The sequence below is a fragment of the Suricata suricatta genome, chromosome 6 (assembly GCF_006229205.1).
Source record: "Suricata suricatta isolate VVHF042 chromosome 6, meerkat_22Aug2017_6uvM2_HiC, whole genome shotgun sequence".
In the NCBI taxonomy this organism is placed as follows: Eukaryota; Metazoa; Chordata; class Mammalia; order Carnivora; family Herpestidae; genus Suricata; species Suricata suricatta.
Genome location: NC_043705.1, coordinates 130,439,643 through 130,460,928, shown reverse-complemented (window position 1 = coordinate 130,460,928; position 21,286 = coordinate 130,439,643).

Sequence of the window (21,286 nt, the reverse complement as noted above, 5' to 3'; positions counted from 1 at the left end):
GGACAAGCAGGTGGTCTATCAGCCCCTGCCTCATCTATAACTCCATCATCCAATAGCTATTGAGCCATAAACTCTTCCCATTCCAAGCAAGCCCTTTGAATTGCAAGACTTGCTTAAAATTATTCAGACTAAGAAATCATGTTTAATGAAATGCTATACATATCTGTCCCTGATTTCTTTCTTCTGAGATGATCTTTAACCTCCGTCGAGACGGTGCTATCACTTGTACTAGTCATGGTGTCTAGAGAAACAAAATCAATAGAGTGTGTATTTCTATAGAGAGTGAGATTTATTTTAAGAAATGGGCCCATGTGACTGAGGAGGCTGCCAAGTTTTAAGACGTACTGGACGGGCTGCCAGGCTAGAAACCCAGAAAAGAAATGACGTTGCAACTCAAGTCCAGAGGCATTCTGCTGGCAGAGTTCCCCCTTCCTCGGAGGAGAAAAACCCCTTTTCTTAAGGTCTGTGACTGTTTGGGTGAGGCCCACCCACACTATGGAGCCCGACCTGCTCACTCAAAGTCTAGTAAATACAAACGTTAATTACATTAAACTACCTTTTCAACATGTATCTGGGCACTGCGCCTTAGCCAAATGGACACATTAAATTTAACATCACAGTTTTGTAGCAGCAAATTACATGCAAGCCTACATCATTTAATTGTGTTTCACATTACTGCTGTTTGCATATATGGTATGTTTTACAGGTTGAAGGTCTGCGGGAATCCTGCACCAAGCAATGCTATAGGCACCATTTTCCAACAGGATCTGTTTGCTTTGTGTCTGTGCATCACATGTTGGTAGTTTGTGTTATACTTCAAACAAATTCATTATTATTATATTTGTTATGTTAACCTATGATTGATAATCTTTGATGTTACTACTGTAATTATTTTGAGGCGCCACAAACTGTACCCATATAAAATGGCATACTTAATCGATAAACATAGTATGTGATCTGCACCACTGATCAGTCATTCCCCCATCTCTCTTTCTCTCCTCTGGGCTCCCTATTCCTTCAGATACAACAATACTGCAAAAGCTAAGATAGGCCAAAAGCCAGGCTTTTTGCACCAAACAAATTAGCTAAGATGGGAATGCCAAATAAAAGTTCTTGTGGGAAATGAAAAGAACTATTCCAGTGAACACAAGAATGATGAGGGAAACAGCCTTTCTGATGATGTGGAAAGGGTTTGACTGGTCTGGACAGAAGCTCCAACCATCTACAATATTCCCAACATTAAGCCAAAACCCATTACAGACCAAGGTCCCAACTGTCTTCAATACTACGAAGGCTGAGAGAGGCAAGAAAGCTATAGGAAAAAAGTCTGAAGTTAGTAGAGGTTGATGTGTGAGGTTTAAGGAAGGAAGTCATCTCCTTAAAATAAAAATGTAAGGTGAAGCCTCAAGTGCTGATACAGAACCTACAGCAAGTGATCCAGAAGATCTAGCACAGATAATTAAAAAAGACAGCTACACTGAACAACTGATTTTCAATGTAGATGGAAGAGTCTCCTACTGGATGAAGATGCCATCTAGAACTTTCACACCTGGAATGGAAACATCAATGCGTAGCTTCAAAGCTTCAAAAGATGGACCAACAATCATTTTAGCGGCTAGTTGAGCTGGTGACATTTAGTTGAAAGTAGTGCTAGTGTATCATTCTGAAATGCCTAGGACCCTCAAGAATTAAGCTGTATCTATTCTGTCTGCTCTATAAATGGAACAATAAAGCCTGGATGACAGCACATCTGCTTACTATATGGTTTACTTAATATTTTAAACCACTGTTGAGACCTACTGCTCAGAAGAGATTCCTCTCGAAATATTACTGCTCACTGACAATGTGTCTAGCTAGTCAAGAGCTCTGATGGAAACATACAATGAGATTAATGTTGTTCTCATGTCTACTAACACAGCCTCCATTCAATAGACCATGAACCAGGGAGTAAATTTGATTTTCAAGCATCGTTACTTAAGAAATACATTTCATAAGGCTTCAGCTGCTGTAAATAGTGGTTCTTCTGATGGATCTGGGCAAAGTAAATTGAATAACTTCTGTAAACAATTTACCATTCTAGATGTCATTAAGAATATTCATGATTGGGGTGCCTGGGTGGTTCAGGAAATTAAGCGCCCAACTTTGGCGCAGGTCATGATCTCACTGTTCGCACATTTGGGCCCCACATCGGGCTCTGCGCTGACAGCTCAGAGTCTGAACCCTGCTTCAGTTTTTGTGTCTTCCTCTCTCTCTCTGCCCCTCTCCTGCTCATGATCTGTCTCTCAAAAATAAATAGATGTTAAAATTTTTTAAAACATATTTGTGATTCATGGAAAGAGATAAAATATCAGCATTCATAGGAGTATGGAAGAAATTGACTCCAACCCTCCTGGACTAGTTTGAGGGCTTCAAGACTTCAGTGGAGGAAGTAAGTGTAGACGTGATGAACATAACAAGAGGTCTAGAACAAAAATGGAGCCTGATGACGTGACTGAGTTAAAGCAATTTCATGATAAAACACTTTTCTCCCATAGATGAGAAAAGGATATTTTTCTTGAGACGAAACATGCTTCTGGTGAAGATGCTGTGAAGATTATTGGAATAACCACAAAGGATTTAAAATATTACAATTTAGTTGATACAACAGGGGCAGGGTTTGAGACGATGGACTCCCCAGTTTGAAGGAACTTCTACTGTGGCTAAAATGCTGTTCAGCAGCATTGCACACTGGAAATTATTTGTGAAAGGGAGAGTCACTTGATGCCAGAAACTTCACTGTTGTCCTAATTTAAGAGATTGGCACAGTGACCCCAACCTTCAACAACAACCGCCCTGATCAGTCAGCCGCTATCAACATCATGCAAGACTCTCCGCCAGTAAAAAGATCAGGACTCGCTGAAAGCTCACAGGACAGCTAGCACTGTTAAGCAATAAAATATTTTTTAACTAAGGACTGTACACTCTTTAGACATAATGATATCACATACACACTTAACAGACTACAGTGCAGTGTACACATAACTTTTAAATGCACTAGGAAATCAAAACCTTTCTTTGACTCACTTTATTGCAATATTCACTTTACTGTGGTGAAACTAAACCATCAATATCTCTGAGATTTGGCTGTAAACTCAGTTTTGCTTGATTAAAAATTTTTCCAGTGGTCCTCTGGAAAATTGACAGTTGACACACCATTTCAGAAATAAAAATGTGCAGAAGTGTAACAGCTGATAAGTCAACCCAATTACTTAACTCTAGAATCTACATAAAAGATAAGATTAGGGGCACCTGAGTGGCTCAGTTGGTTGGGAGTCCAACTTTGGGTCATGTCATAACTGCATAGTTCGTGAGTTTGAGCCCCACATCGGGCTCTGTGCTGATAGCTCAAACCTGGAGCCTGCTTTGGATTCTATGTGTCCCTCTCTCTCCACCCCTCCCCCAACTTGTGCTCTGTCTCTCTTCTCTCTGAAAAATAAACATTAATTTAAAAAAAGGATAAGTTCATGAGGGAAAGGAGTCTTTTGTAATATTCTCAGTGCCTAAAACAAAGAGTAACAAACAGCAAGTAACTAACTGAAAAGCAGGTGAATGAAAACATAAATTAATAAGTCAGATATACTGGCATATCATTTGCAGAGCTGCAAAACATTTTATTTTCAAAATGATCTCATTATCTAAAAGATTCATATTGTGGAAACTCTCTTGCCTTTTCAGTAATTGAAATTCAATAGGTACAAGACATATAATTATAGCATCATCCTCTATGTGTGTAAAACAAATATACAGACCCACAAAACACACAGAAGGCATTCAATAATTTTATGATGATTGACAATAATTGTGTTCCACATGAGAAATTAAATTTTCAAAATTATTTTCCTTCTTCATACAAGTATCAGTAGCTTTAGTGATTTGGTTTGCATTCGTATATTTCACAAAAAGCTCAAACATGCTGTTATGCCTTAAATATAGTCTTCTGTCGCCACACTTCTCCTCAATATTTCTACTCATTTCTTAATTAATGACCTTTGAAAGATTCCAGACTTGTCAATTGTGTTTACAGGTCTCCATCTCAAAAAGCTCCAGGTGACAAAGATAACGGACCATCAAGTTGATGCCATCCTGTTCATGAAGATTTAAGAAGTATTCTGCTTCTTGATTAATATCCCAGCCTTTATATTCATAGCATTTCATATTTAAAAGATTTTTCACACATGTCATTCTTAAATCTTTATAAAGATTGTTGAAAGCAACCCATTTTTCTTATTCCAGTTAAGAACTGAAACTCCCTGGGAAAGTGGCACCTATGCATAGTTCTAAGAAGGACTGGAATCCCAAGGCGTGCCCTCTAGGACTCCAGGACTGAAAATGACATGTGACTTATCATCTACAACATTAAGTGCCCTGAAAATAATTGTCAATCTGAACTAAGTTTCCTAGGAAACTTTTTAAAAGATTCATTGTACTAAAAGCATCTCTACTTTTGATCACCCAAGGAAATGCTACTTTTATGGATTCATCCATCTTCCTATCTGGCCATTAAGAAGCTCTAGAGAGAGGTTCATGATATAAATATAAATAGTAATATCTTCTATGTACCTGGACACTGTCAAATATCCTATAGTGTTACCAGTCAAAATAGGCTTTACTATTTATACCTGGCATTAGACATGTGTGGCAACTAATAAATATGTTACTCTTTCATTGAGAAATTTGTGGAAACCAATTTATCTATACCTAGTGTTTGCTCATCTGTAAAAGAAACTCTTCTATCAGTAAAACTGATGCCTTAATTGGTCATTAAAAATGTCTGCATTATTTATGTTAAGTTTATAGTTAAGTAGAAATTTTGTAAGAAATCACAAAAGGAAAGAGGAGTTGTTTTTCATAAAGCTGTTAAAATACAAACAAAACTTGTTTGTGACTTACCATGTCCTACTGAATAGTATATATAATCTTCTACAGAATTCCAGAATTTGCAGTTTTTCAAACACACACACACACACACACACACTCCAGCCTTATGAAACGATGAAAGTAAAAGAGGAATCTTAAAGACTATAGATTTCAAAGCCCTAATTTTCCAGACAGAGAAAAAAAAATGGTATGCTCAGAGATGTGAATTTGCCAAACACCTAGTCCATAATAAAACTGGTAATGAACTCCAAAACCCAGACGATACTTCAGTAATCCCTACGGCTGTGTGTGTACCTGCAAGCATGTGTACACATGTGTTTAAACTGAATTATTATATGTATATAAAGGAAATCAGTTTTTTTAAAGTACATGCTTCTTATATAGAAGGAGCAATAATAATTATAGGAATAGATTCTTACTAACAGATCTTCCCTTTGGTGTTAGAAAAGAGGAAATTCAATTTTAGCATGCAAATTTATTGGCATTTAGGTTTGCTTCTCAGGCAATGGTTGTTAAAAAAGAGTATTACATCACTGTGTTTTTAAAGTTTTTTTTTATAAATAATTTGATAGAATAGCACTTTTCATTTAAAATAACACTGGTGAATAATTCATTTTATGTTAAAAATTAGAGTTATCCGTCACTCTCAATGATCCAGATTCCAATATCATTTCCTGAGGGAGGCAGAACGTTGTAGCATCACCTGTTATCAAGGGACTCATTTATAACCTTGAAAACTGACATGAGACCACTTGAATCCACACAGCTTAATGATCAGGATTGAGAAGTGAGATCATCTGTATCAAATGGACTTAATTATTTGTCCAGACATTCCTTTCTAGAAAGATAAGGGTGTGAATTAATAATTTTGCTGTTTACTTCAGGAAATTCCTATAAACAATTTTATCTGGACAGAGGGTCTATCCATCTAGGCAAACAAGTCTTTTATTAGCACATCAGTTATCTTACCCGAGCATACAATTTTCTTTTCAAACAACGGCTTCGTTATCATGACTTGCTATAAGAGTCATGTCTTTTCCTGCACACTATTTCTAAACTATTCGGTTACAAACTTTAGTCGATCGCAACCACTTCCCCCTTGTAAATATCTTCTTTAAACCACTGAAGCTCACACCTCTAAACACTAAACAGGCAGAACATTAAAAACATCTATATTTGTATCTACACTTTCAAGGCACTGATAAGAATCTTCACATTGTTATTCTGCTTTTCTGCTGTAAGCATAGTAAACTTAGCTTTACTTTCTGTTTGTGTATGCGTGTGCTTTTTTTATAGTCAAGAGTTGACAACTTACTTTTTATCTGTGTTGCAACCTAATAATATAAAACTGTTTTTGGAAAGGTGTTGAAAATTTGAACACCCTTAAAACTTAAATGTGTCTCATTAAAAGAACAAACGTCTTGAGAACTGCTTCTCTGAAGCTTACCTTTATTTATCTATAAAATGACAAAAATCTGCCTTGTGTTTTATGTAACTCAGTGAGATATCATATACTTCATTTTAACTCCAGTTAACACAGGGTTATATGGCTGTAAGGTGTACAGTGTAGTGATACAATAATTCATCCCTCAGTGCTCATTTCGACAGGTGCCCTCTTCAATCCCCAACACCTACTGCACCCCCACCCCAGCCCACCTCTCCTCTGTTAATCGTCAGTTTGTTCTCTATAGTTAAGAGTCTGTTTCTTGGTTTGTCTCTTTTTTTTTTTCCTTTGCTCATTTGTTTTGTTTCTAAAATTCTACATATGAGTGAAGTCATATGGTATTTGTCTCTCTTGGACTGCCTTATTTTGCTTAGTATTATATTCTCTAGCTCAATCCATGCCGTTACAATTGGCAAGATTTCATTCTTTAATTATGGCTGAATAATATTCCATTGTGTGTATACACAAAATACACACACACACACACACACACACACACACACACACACACACCTCATCTTCTTTATCCATGCATCTACGATGGACAATTAGGCCATAATTTGGCTGTTGTAAATAATGCTGCAATAAACGCCGGGTGTGTATATCCTTTCAAATTAGTGTTTTTTATTCTTTGTGTAAATACCCAGTAGTGCGTTGATTGAATCATAAGGTAGTTCTTTTTTGAACTTTTTGAGGAATGTCCATACCATTTTCCACAGTGGCTGTGCCAGTTTGCACTCCCACCAATTGTGCACAAGGGTTTCTTTTTCTCCACATCCTCCTAACCAAAACTTGGGTTTCTTGTTTTGTTTTGTCTTGCTTTGTTTTTGCCATTCAGACAGGCATGAGGTGATATCTCATTGTCGTTGTGATTTGCATTTCCCTGATGAGTGACGCTAAGCATCTTTTCATGTGTCCTTTAGCCATTTGTATGTCTTATTTGGAAAGAGGTGTATTCATATCGTATGTCCATTTTTTACTTGTATTATTTGGTTTGGGGTGTTGACTTTTATAAGTTCTCTATATATTTGGGATATGAATCCTTTATCAGATAGATCATTTGCAAATGTCTTTCCCATTCCATAAACTGCCCTTTAGTTTTGTTGATTGTTTCCTTCATTGTCCAGAAGCTTTTTATTTTGATGAAGTCCCAATAGTATATTTCTGTTTTTGTTTTCCTTGCTTCAGGAGATATATCTAGTAAGAAGTTGCTGCACCTGATGTCAAATAGGTGACTGCCTGTGTTCTCCTCTAGGTTTTTCATGAAAATGGTCTCACATTTAGGTCTTTAATCCATTTTGAGTTTGTGCATGTTAAGAAAGTGGTCTGGTTTCAATCTTTTGCATGTGGCTGACCAGATTCCCCAACACCATCAGTTTAAGAGACTGTCTTTTTCTCACTGGATAAATTTTTCATTCTTTGCCAAAGACTAATTGACCATATAATTGTGAGTTTATTTCTTGACTTTCTATTCTATTGTATTCATATAAATGTCTCTTTTATGCCAGTTCCATGTTTGCATTACTCAAAATTTGTAATATAACTTGAAGTTTGAAATTGTGATACTACCAGCTGAATTTCTTTTAGTTTTCTTTTTCTTTTTTTTTAAATTTTTAACATATATTTATTTTTGAGAGATAGAGACAGAGCACAAGTAGGGGTAGGGGCAGAGAGACAGGGAGACACAGAATCCAAAGCAGGCTCCAGGCTCTGAGCTGTCAGCAACAGAAGCTGATGCGGGGCTCAGTTAAACTCACCAACTGTGAGATCATGACCTGAGCCAAAGTCAGTGCTGAACCAACTGAGCCACCCAAGTGCCTTTTGCTTTTCTTTTTCAAAATTGTTTTGGCTATTTGGGGTCTTTTCTGGTTCCACATAAACCTTAGATTTTTTTTTGTCTAGTTCTGTGAAAAATGCTGTTGTAATTTTGATAGAGATCAGATTATATCTGTAGATTGCTTTGGGAAGTATAGGCTTTTTAACAATAATTGCTCTTCAAATCCATGAGCATGGGATGTCAGTCCGTATCTTTGTGTCATCTTCAATTCCTTTCATCAGGATTTGTAGTTTTCAAACTATAGATCTTTCACCTCTCTGGTCAGGTTTATTCCTAGGTATCTTATTATTTCTGGTGTAACTGTAAATGGGATTATTTTCTTAATTGCTCTTTCTGCTACTTCATTATTAGTAAATACTCTTTATTACTCAGTTGCATAAAAATGCAACGTATTTCTGCACATTGACTTTGTATCCTGCAACTTTACTGAAACCATTTAACATTTCTAGTTTCTTGGTGAAGCTTTTAGAGTTTTCTATATATAGTATCATGTCATCTGCAAGTAGTTAAAGTTTTACCTCTTCCTTAACAATTTGGATACCTTTTATTTCTTTTTGTTCTCTGATTACTTTGGGTAGGATTTCCAGTACTACGTTGAATAAAAGTGGTCAGAGTGGACATTCTTGCCTTGCTCTTGACCTTAGGGTAAAAGCTTTCAGGTTTTCCCCATTGAGAATGATGTTTACTATTGGTTTTTCATATATAGTCTTTATAACACTGAAAACAATTCCATGCTTAACCAACTGAGCCACTCAGGTGCCCCTATTAACTCTTTTTTAAATGTTTAGTAGAATATGCCCCTGAAGTTGTCTGTGACCGAATTTCAGTGTGTTGGGAGTTTTCTGATTACTGATCCAATCTCCCGGCTGGTCTGTTCAAATTTTCTATTTTCTTCCTGCTTCAGTGTTGGTAGGTTATGTTCCTAGGAATGTATCCAGTTTTTCTAGGTTGTCTAATTTGTTGGCACATAGTTTATCGTAATATTTTCTTACAATTATTTGTATTTCTGTGGTGTATTTCTACTCTTTCATTTGCAATACTGTTTCTATGAGTCATTGTTTTGTGTGTGTGTTTGTGAGTTTGTGTTCTTTTTTAGGAGTCTGGCTAGAGGGTTATTGATTTTTTTTTTATCTTTTCAAAGAACCAGCTCCTGGTTTCACTGATCTGCTCTATTGTTTTGTTGTTGTTGTTGTTGTTTAGTTTCTATATGATTTATTTCCTTTTTTATTTTTATTTTTATTATCTCTTTTTAATATTTCTCTTCTCCTACTGGATTTGGGTTTGGGGTGCTGGGTTTTATTCTTTTTTCAGCTCCTTTAGGTATATGGTTAGGTTGTTTAGTTGAAATTTTTCTTGCTTCTTCACATAGGCCTGTATTGCTGTAAACTTCCCCCTTAGAAGGACTTCTGCTGCATCCCAAAGGTTTTGGACCATCATGTTTTCATTTGCTTATTTCCATGCACTTTTTTAACTTCTTTGATTTCTTGGTTGACCCATTCACTGTTTAGTAGTATGTTATTTAACCTCCATGTATTTGTGCTTTTCCCATATTCTTTCTTAGGTTTGATGTGTAGTTTCATGGCAGTGTGGTCAGAAAAGACGCAGAGTATGACTTCAATGTTTTGAACTTGTGGAGGCTTGTTTTGTGGCCTAATATGTGATCTTCTGGTAAATGTGCTGTGTGCACTTAAAAAGAATGTGAATTCTACTGTTTTAGGATGGAGTTTTCTGAATGTATCTGTGTAAGTCTGTCTGGTCCAGTATGTCCTTCAAAGCCACTGTTTCCTTATTAGTTTTCTGTTTGGATAGTCTGTCCATTGATGTAGGTCACATTAAAGTCCCTTACTATTACCGTATTTCTATTGATTAGTTCTTTTATGCTTATTGTTTACTGTTTTGTATATTTGGGTTCTTCCATGTTGGGTGCATGTATATTTATAATTGTTTTATTTTCTTGTTGGATTCCCCTTTATTACCATATAGTGTCTTTGTCTCTTTATAGACTTTGTAGTCTCTTTTGTCCGGTGTAAGTATTGCTACTCCAGCTTTCTTTTGATATCCATTTGCATGATGAGTGTTCTCTATCCCCTCACTTTCAACCTGCCTGTGTCTTTAGGTCTGAAATGCGGCTCTTCTAGGCAGCATACAGATGAGTCTTTTTTTTTTTTTCTTTCTTTCCTTCTTAACCACTCTGTCATCCTATGTCTCTTACTTGGAACATTTAGTCCAGTTACACTCAAAGTAACCATTCATAGGTTTGTATTTATTGCCATTTTACTACTTGCTTTCTGGCTGTTTTTGTAGGTTTCTTTTTGATCATTTCTTGTATTTTTTTCATGGTTTGCTGGTTTTCTTTAGTGAGACACTTGGATTATTTACTCTTTATTTTTGCATATCTATTATTGGCTTTTTTTATTTGTGGTTACTATTCAGTTTACATATAACATCTTCTGCATAGAGCATTTTATATGAAGCTGATGGTTGCTTAATTTTGAACTCATTTTTAACTGTCCTTCCTCCAGCTTTCAGATATTTGGTATCATCTTTTACATTCTTTTATCATCTGCTTCTCTTGACTATCTTAGCTATTTTAATCTATTCTCTTTTTAATTCATTTGTTGAGTGCTTCATCTCTGCTATGATATTTGTCATCCCCTTGCCAAGGGTCTCACTGATGTCCTCCACCCTTTGCTGAAGTCCACTGAGTATCTTTAATATCTTTGTGATCATTATTTTAAATTACATCACTTATTTCTGTTGTGCTCAGATGCCTTGTGATTCTGTGCTTTCACTTGGGACATATTTATCTGTTTCCTCCTTTTGTCTACCTCTCTGTGTCTGCTTGTGTATGTTAGGAAAGTCAGCTATGTCTTCTGCTCTTGCAAGTAGTGGCTTTACGAAGCAGTGGTCCAGAGTGCCCTGTAGTGTAGAGTCTCCTGTTCACCAGAATCTGGCACTCCAGGGGAGCTTGCTTGCATCCTGCTGTGTCAGAGCCACTTTTTCTTTCAGTCCAGATGTCTCCCTCTATGTGGCATTCATGAGACCCAGGCTTGCCAGTTCCAAGGGGGCATGAGTTAGAAGGCGGGGGGCTGGGGTGACAAGGCCAGGGGCCTCAGCCACAAACCCCAAAGAACAGGTATAGGCAGGGATAAGCAGTGTCTGTGTGTGTGATGGCTGAGAAGGGCACGGGCTATGTTGACAAAATATGGGCTGAGCCAAGGGCCCAGCCAGCAGGCTTGGACTGGGCGAGGTCTCAGGAGGACAAGGGGGCCAGGTAAACTGCTAGCAAGTAGCACGAGTCTGTGCAGGGCTGCCTCCTGCCAGTAGTGCGGGGTAGGAGAAGGGCATCTGCCAGCTCCTTTGTACCTGGAGAAGTCCCCCAACATGCCCCCAAATCAGTATAAACAGATCTGCCTCCGGTCTGCCCTGTGCACTGTGCAAACTATAGCTTCTGTTTCATCTCCACAGGCTACCGCCTTTTACAGGGTAAGGACCCAGCGACCAGTGGCCCTCCTTGGTCACCCACTGCTGAGTCAGCTGACCTTTAACGCTCCAGGCTCCAAACCTCACTGGTTAAACAAACTCAGGGAATTCAGCCTCTCTGGTTTTCAAAGTCAGTCCTTTTGGGGATTTGTCTTCCGTGTGTGGGCTCCTTGGCGCAAGGGACCGTTTCTTCCCTCTCTCCATGCAGGCAGCTCCTTCCCTCCTGCAGGCAGCTCCCAGCCACCTTGTGTGCCCTTCTTAAGCTCTCAGAAGTGGCTTCTTCTCCACATTTGAGTGTTAAGTTTGCTCTCCAGTCTTTCAAATACTCCGTTTACTTACATGGATGTGAGTAATATCTAGTTATAAACATGGGACAGGATGAAACCCCAGTCTCATTTTCCTACTCCGCCATTTTCCCCAACACCGCCATTCAAGTGAAGATCCCACTAATGGGACAAATTGTCACCATACTCCTCCTGATACACTGCCCTGAAAAGGGTACAACCTTATTTCCATGATATTCCTGTCTAAAATGCTTAACCTGAAACTATGAGGAAGTATTTGGAAAACTTGAATTGTGAGTAATTCTACCAAATATCTCGCCTGTGTGCTTCACAAACATCAGAATCATGAATGCCAAAGAAGTCTGAGAAATTGGTACAAATGAAAAGATATTACAATTACACAACTGAATACATGAATCCTGGGGAGCGATTAGCATATATTTTGTATGCATACTATAAAAACTAACACTAAGGTAATTCTGCTTGTCTTTTTGCTTAAACCAACTAAAAAGAAGTATCGTTAATAAAAACAGTGCATTACAAGGATCCCTGGCAATCAAGCTTGAATTAAAGAGTAACCATTTTACTTATTATTCTCATGAACAACAATGGTTAAGTATAGGTTCAAATCTGTTCACCTAAACATGGAGTCTTAGACTGCTTCATGTTCCCCACTATTAAAGGAAGCCCACACAAAAAGTGCACACCCTTAGAAACTGAGAAAGCTGAATGACACTAATGATGCACTAAGGAGTTAATTTTGAAATGTCTGCTAACCACACAATTTAAGTATAATTGCCAGTGGATATGACCATTGTAGAGGAGAATGATATGTCTAATCTACCACAATAATTAATTATGTAAGAAAGTCTTCATTCATATAGATCTAATGGAGAGTGTCAGTCATCTGGTTAAATATGAAGGTTTGCTATTTTGGACCTTCATAACCCACAAGATTATGAAAGACTGTGAAAGGAGACTGTAAAAGACTGTTTGACAGGATTTAGTGAATATTGCCAGTATCATCTAGAATAGATCAGTTTTACCAGTTAAAGTACAGGAATCAGTCAGCTTGGCTACTCTTTGGCTATCATTCAAACACTTAGCTTTTTGAAAATAGCTTGGTTTTCACTTTGGGTGTGTGTATGCATAACTCTTTTTCTACACGGTCAAGCCATGTAAAATTTATTGTTCAGAGAGGACTGGCTTTGGAGTCTGAGTCTTCTGACACATAAATCTTATAGAAGCTGTATCTTAAACATTGCATTCAATAGGTTCATCACCATATATACACAAAGCTACTCTATTGCATGCACACTAGTTTAAAATATTAAATATTTTACTAACATGTTTCATGACTTTAAAATCTGGTGATAGATGCACTAGGATATGAATATATCACACATCAAAGATTTATTGAAAACAATTTTAAGACAATTCCACCTGTAATAGGTTTTTAAAATCTATTTTGCAATTATACACCCCTTAAATAAAGATGCATGTGCATAAAAGTAAATTTTCAAAACTTTTAGAAGATAATACATCTGTCAGTGCAGAGCCCCAAAGAACCAGGCACCTCTAGGAATTGATCTTTCATATAATTTGTATAGAAACACAAGACCTTTTGAACACTAAGCTATTGCTTAGACAAAATGAATACCCCATTATTTTTGAAATCTATGAATGCATCTAAGACTAAAATTAGCTTGAACTCTGAATGCCATTTAGTTTAGTATAAACATTAGACTATTGATCACTAGTCATTTTAGGCTGCCTCCTTTACAATGGTAAATTAACATGAACACATTATGTTTTGAACTTGATAAAACAATCGTATTTGTATTTTCAACTAAACCTGAAAAAAATGAATTAAGTCAAGATGCACCTCTCAGGAGAATAGTAGGTCCACTCAGTTATAAAATAGATTATCCCAACAGCAACCCACTTTTTTTAGTTTATTTTGAGAGAGAGAGAGAGAGAGAGAGAGAGAGAGAGAGAGCGCACGTGCACAAGTGGAGGAGGGGCAGAGAGAGGATCCCAGGCAGGATCCGTGCTATCAGCACAGAGCCCAGTGCAGGGCTGGATCCCAGGAGCTGTGAGATCATGACTTGAATGAAGCCAAAAATGTCAGATGCTTCACCAACTGAGCCACCCAGGCACCCCAAGGGCAACAAATTAAGTCAGACTTTATTTTTTTAAAAAGGAACACTTTATAATATAATAATCACCTAACGTCTGAAGAAGTGCACAATCACTATGGAACATTTATTTATGGATCACTGATGCACCTACCCTGCTTTCTGCAAGGAGCTGTGAACCAAAATTCATAACATCAATTATATCCAGCCACCTGCAATGAGTAGCATTAAACAAAATTATACCTACAATATCTTTAAAAATACAGTGCTTGGAGGCTGGAAAATGACAATCTACTACAGTTAAAGAAAATATTATTTTCCTCCTATATCAAAGCTTTATATAAAAATTAGACCTGGGGTTGCAGAAGATTGTCATTTTTAAAGGTAGTATTTCTCTTTGACCTCACCTCTTCTATACGGAGCACAGTCATTTAAACTATGGTCTATGGTTTTAAAAAGGAAAGTATTTTTAATGGGCTGATTATGTAATTCAATGTGATTATCAGGTATCAGAGTTATAAATTTAGTGAAACAATTCCATAAAAAGTTGATCTCAGTATTTGGAACTGCTGTCTAACTGTGCTCTCTGTTTCAAGGAGACAACAAGACTGAACTCAAATCAATATGATAACTACTTAATCTCAGGCTGTGTTTCACATAAGCCATAGAATTCATATAATCTATTTTCTTCTATGAATTTTAGTCAGGACATCTGAAAAGGAAAAATTTTAATTCAATTCTAAGAAAAATGTAGTTAGATAATTCTATCACCTGGAAACTATAAATGTACCATGAGGTATTCTGAAATAAATAGAACTGACTTTGAATTCAAAACCTCCATTCAAAAACATTTTACTGAGTTGTGTATTATGTTCTAGGAACTGAGCCAAGACAGAGGGTCACACTTCTGAAAAGATATGGAAACAACTCTGAAGTATTTACAATCCAAATGGATTGGAAGTGTAGAATGTGATTTTTCCATATGGTAGTGATTGCATATTAGTATAGTTGTAGAGCAAAGAAAGTGTTGTTCTTGTTTTTCGGAGAAGCAAAGGTGATTGGAATTCAGAACATAAACATCTCCGTAGAAACTGAGAGTAGCTGTATTCAGGTAACTTCACCTATTAAGGAAAGAGGGAAATTATTCGGAATATAGGTGGGATGATCCCAACGTCGGAAGAGACACATGAGATCAAACCCAGTCTCTGCCATTGACCTTCTGTTTGGTCATAAACAATCACTTACATTCCCTGGGCTTCATTTTCTGTTTAACCGTTTACAAAGGAACTAAACAAGATGAATAACTTCTTGTCCTAAAATTACCAGAGAACTTAATCCCAGTGTAAAACTATACAATCCAACACACCTAATTAAGTATTCTTTCTCTAATATCAGTATTTTGTAAGATTAAAAACTATAGAAATAGTAAAACTAACATATTTGCAATATAACTTATTAAAAGGCACCATAACTTGGGCCGCCTGAGTGGCTCAGTCAGTTAGGCGTCTGACTTCAGCTCAGGTCATGATCTCGCGTTTTGTGCATTCAAGCCCTGCATCAGGCTCTGTGCAGACAGCTCAGAGCCTGGAGCCTGCTTTGCATTCTGTGTCTCTCTCTCATTCTCTCTCTCTCTCTCTGCCCCTCTCCCACTCGTTCTCTGTCTCTGTCTCTCAAAAAAAAAAATAATAAACATAATTTTTTTAAAAAGCACTATATGCTCTTTTGCTTAGAACTGCTTAAATGTCAGAACTCAATATGATCTTTTGAAGCAGTTCCCTGCCCCCACCAAAAACCTTAAAGCTTTATTTAAATATTTTTTTTCTCATTACCTCTGGCTAATCTCCATAGCCATGAAGGTATACCTTTTTGGCTTCTCTTAGGAGGAGGAAAATGAAGAGCTAAACCGGTAATATTATGAGCAAATTCCTTAGATACATGCTTGTCAAATGAGCCCTTCCCTGGGACTGATAAACAGAGATAATGAATAATCCATACTTTTTTATGGAAATCCATAAAAAATCCATTTTGTCCATACTTTCTTTGCAGAAATCCAACACAGGTTCTTGATCATTTTTATTATATTAAGACCACCCAATAATCCAATAATTTGCACATTTACTGGCTCTTTACTTTGGCTTATATTTCTGCCAACTGAAAGCCGTTGTCTCTCAAAAACTTCTTTGCCTAAATAGACACACACACACACACACACACACACACACACCTCTTTTTGTAATAAAATCCACATAAAATATGCTATACATACTGTGTTGTACTGTTGCTTCTTTTCATTTGTCTTAATAAGGTAATGAACACATGTGTCTCCTCCTCAGTCATAGGTATTCACAAGGCCACAGGCATGGACTGTCAAACTATTCCAAGCTCCTCACAACCATGTGCAGTCTAACAGCTGATCTTAAAAGAGCCCTTCCCTGGGACTGATGCATAGTATTGGGAGAAAGCAAGCCCACACCCTCTGCTTCTCATGGGCGTGTGTGCACTAAGTCTACAGAATGGCAATAAGATAAGACAAGCAAAAACAGTTAGCATACAGGGAAAGAAGGCTTATAGCACTAAATTTCTGACTTGCTATATTTATCATTTTGCTTATGTCAGCAACTCCTACAAATCTCTCCTGTTTGAGAACATATATACATTTATTTTAGGTTTCAGCTGGCTTTTACAGTCTACTTCAACTGTAAAAGAGAATTAAAATAGACTAGTATTTCCACTGACACACTGACATCATGCTAATACTAACACATCCTTAGATGAAATAAGAGCATTAAAAATAATTTCTGGGACACCAGGGTGGCTCAGCGGGTTAAGCGAGCAGCTTTGACTCAGGTCATGGTCTCTCGGTTCATGGGTTTGAGCCCTGCGTCTGGCTCTGTGCTGACAGCTGGGAGCCCGGAGGCTACTTCAGATTCCGTATCTCTCTCTCCGCCCTTCTCCTGCTCTCTCGCTCTCACTCTCGCACTCTAAAAATAAAATAAATATTTTAAAAATTTAAGATAACTTCTATTCACTTCCTTTAGTCACCGTGTCATTTAATGAAAATTTCTAAAAAATATCCACACAAGGTATAATGATATTGTAGCAATTTATTAGCTTTAGATTCTACTCTATTTTGTAGCCTTAGTATCCAGTTGAACTGGATTAACTGTTTAATTACTGTTGTAGTCTTATTATGCAGTTTAACAGTCTGACCCTATTCTGTTTATTTAATATTATGTTGTATTTGATGGTTGAGGAGTTCATGTCTAAACCTCATATAGATCTTTATTATGTGCCTACCAAAGGTCAGGTGCTTTACCTATATTTTTTCTTTAAATACTTCCGGCACCCCTAAGATACTATAATGATAAATTTAGAAAATGATAAAATAAGAAAAATTAAAGTAAAAACAGTTCATCTGCATGAGGGTGCTTTTCCAGTGGGACGTGCTGCATCACAGTTGTAAAACAGAGAAACTGTGCAACATGAAGTTATCGTGTCTGTCACAGATGATCCCAACTCTGTCAACACCTGAGTTGAGAACACTAGCTGATTCAGAACATAAAGATATTAGGAAAATGTATAAAAAACTAAGTCCAAATGAACCTATTTTATATAATGATGACACTTCTTGACTGTTTCAAAAACTCCCATGGGTTTTTTTTTTTTTTGGTCAAATCTTTGGCAAGACGACTCATTCCGTGTCCTCAATCATACAAATCTTCTACACTAGCAACGTCTACTTTCTGAGAAACCCAGTGTTTTCTGGGTGTGTAGTCTCCCTTAAGGTGGCAAATAATAAACCCAAGTTTGCCAAGTGTATTCCTCCAGGTCTTTGGCTGATAGGACTGATAATTAGGATACACATTTACAGTAAAAGTATAGCAAATCTGAAAGAACTGTAGATTTTTTAAAAAGCCTATTATATCTGATTTTAAGAAACAAAGATAGGGGCTCCTGGGTGGCTCAGTTGCTTAAGCATCCGACTTCAGCTCAGGACATGATCTCACGGTTCGTGGGTTCAAGCCCCGCATCAGGCTCTGTGCTGACAGCTAGCTCAGAGCCTGGAGCCTGAATTCGGATCCTTCTCTCTCTGACCCTCCCCTGCTCATGCTGTCTGTCTGTCTCTCTCTTTCTCTCTCTCTCTCTCTTCCTCTCTCTCTCTCAAAAATAAATAAAAACATTAAAAAAATTTAAAAAAAGAATCAAAGATAATCTAGTTCTTTCAGTATATAGATGAAACAACAGATGAAAAGGGAAAATAAATGACTTGATCTAACTTCAGATTTTGATGTCCATTAAAATTTGAATGAGAAACATGTTCTCCTAATCCTTTAATTTCTATTTATAATATAAAATGCTATTGTCACAATAAATATACCAGAAATATCATCAGTTTGTATCTGCAGGTATTACAACCTAATTATGGTAAAATGAATTTAAGTTGATATGGAAATATTTCAACTTTTAGGATGCCTGGTGGCTCAGTCAGTTAAATGTCCAACTCTTGATTTCAGCTTAGGTCATGATCTCAATCTGAGAGTTCGAGCCCCACATTGGGCTCTCTGCTGTCAGCGTAGAGCCCGCTTCAGGTCCCCTGTCCCCCTCTCTCTCTGGCCCTCTCCCACTGGTTCTCTCTGTCTCTTGAAAATAATAAGTAAAAACTTTTAAGGAAAGAAATATTTCAATCTTTATTTTTATTTCTCAGTTACAGAACAAAACAGACTCTTACACAATACATCCACGTACATCCTTCTCAGACATTAGACCAGTTTCTGTGTGGTCTTTGGGCTGTCGTTGGACTCAGGCTGCAAAGTCAGATCCCTGGTTATCCCGCCTACAGGATTTTGAGTTGTGGGCCACCACAACTATGTGAGCCAATTCGTTAAATCCTGTCCCTTCTCTTCTCCCTGCCCTTCTGTTCTCTCCCCTCCCCCCCTTTTTTTATTCTTTCTTTCTCACACACACATGCACAACACACACACAGGTTCTTTGCTGTTGTTGTTGCTTTTTGGAAAACTCTGAATTATACAGGGCAAACAAGTGATTAGTTCCAAAGTCACATAAAACTAATAAGTAAATGTATCCTTATATAAACATAATTTCAAATGACAGATAAGAAAATAGTGGCAGATAAGATATAATAAGGGGCATCTGGGTGTCTGACTTCGGCTTGGGTCATGATCTCACGGTTCATGGGTTTGAGCCCTGCATCGGGCTTTATGCTAACAGCTCAGAGCCTGGAGCCTGGTTCAGATTCTGTCTCCCCTTCTCTGTGCCCCTCTCTCACTCGCACTCTGTCTTTCTGTCTCAAAAATAAGTACTAAAAAAAAGTGTAACAAAAGATATGATAAGAAAGTAGACAGAAGGTGATGGTATGCTATGGTAGGGTAGGGGTGCTACTGTAGGTAAGGTCACTGGAGAAAGTCAATTTTAAAGTGATAGTTTAGTAGAAACTGAAATAAGAAATGGAATTACACAGGAAGTTGAGGGGTCATCCTGGCATAGGGAACTAGGTACAAAGTACAAAGTCCCTGAGTCGAGTGTATTTAAGGAACAGCAAGAAGGTCTCTGTGATCCAACCAGAAGATTTATTTCGTTTTTAATGAGAGGACATGAATTTGGAGAGAAGAGCAGCATAGGGAGTTCTTCATAACGTGTTCCAACAAGTAAATAGGGTGGCCTTTGGTAACAGGGCCTGAGGAAGGCTGACTCTTAAGGGAGCTCTGGTCCCACGGTTCTGGGAAATAAGCTAGGATCTTTAAAGTTTACCCCAGTAAAAAACACGATCCAGAAGAACACGTTGTCTTCAAAAGTGCAGTAGCTTGCCAGAAGCCAAGGGTCAAGGTTGAGAGTTTAGTTCAAAAAGATCAAAGAAGGGAAGCAATGAATAATAAGAACTATGGACTCCCATTGATTTCATTCAAAAGGAAAATGATCACCCTGAAAAAGTGTACATGGGCAAGTCCCAGGGAAAAGGAAAAATAGAGTTTATTTCTGTTTGCATTTGACAAATCCTAAGTCTTTTAATAAACCAGTTACAAATATTTCTGTGATATTCTGAACTTACACTTAGCTGAAAGAGGGAACCGCATCTGAGTGTAAAATGCCATGCAAGGTGGGCAGAAATCATGCCCGATTAATGTGTAGTAAGGATTCATAGATAGTACATCTGCAAAACCATATATAAGGTTATTTATATTTAAATAGATTAAAATAATATTTAAATGAAGCAATTTAAAATTTATTTAGTCCTGATGTAGTTTCAGGTTCAATCCCAAAATACTTCACGTAGTACTATGAAGGATGTTTGATGATGACTTACAAAAATACTAGTACCTAGTAAAAACCTGAATGACATTTAAGATGCTTGGTTTTCATTATTCTTTAATAGTTGTTTAATGTTTATTTATTTTTAAGAGAGAAAGAGACAGAGACACAGTGCCAGGGGGAGGAGGGGGCAGAGAGAGAGGGAGACAAGCTACACTGAGCATTAATTATATATTGCACATATACACATACAAATATGTATAGATACTATGCATATTATGCACATCTATAGATAATATGAAAATATTTGTATATTTTCCCCATGAATGATATATATATATATACATATGCATATATGTACACACACACACACATATATATATATATGTATATATATATATGATTATAACTCCAATGAATTAAATTGAAAAAGCACAGTTTGTTGCACAAGGGAAACTGAAATCCTTACTTGGTTGTGGTTGGATGGATTAGCCCTGACAGCAGGGGGCACATTATCACCTTACAAGTTGTCGTTGTTACCTAGAAGTTACAGGTTAAAGGATGCCACAATCAAAACTAGATTTGTGTCATTTCTGAAATCAATACATCACTGACACAAAATCACAGAATGTAACATTACCTTGGGGTCACTGTGGCTCACAGTGATATACTTGAAAATCCTATTTCAGGAACACGGAGATGCTGGAGTCAGCCATGCCACAAAACAAACTGAAAACTGTATTTTAAGCAGTCTATTATATCCATTTTAATATAGTCATGTTGATGAAATTATAGAATTAGAATACTGAAATAATTAGAAGAGTGATTTTCGACTAAAACCAATATACCTGGACAATAAGAAACTGGATACTGGGAATGTTGAGGTCAGTATTACATTGTTTTCCTATTACTGCAC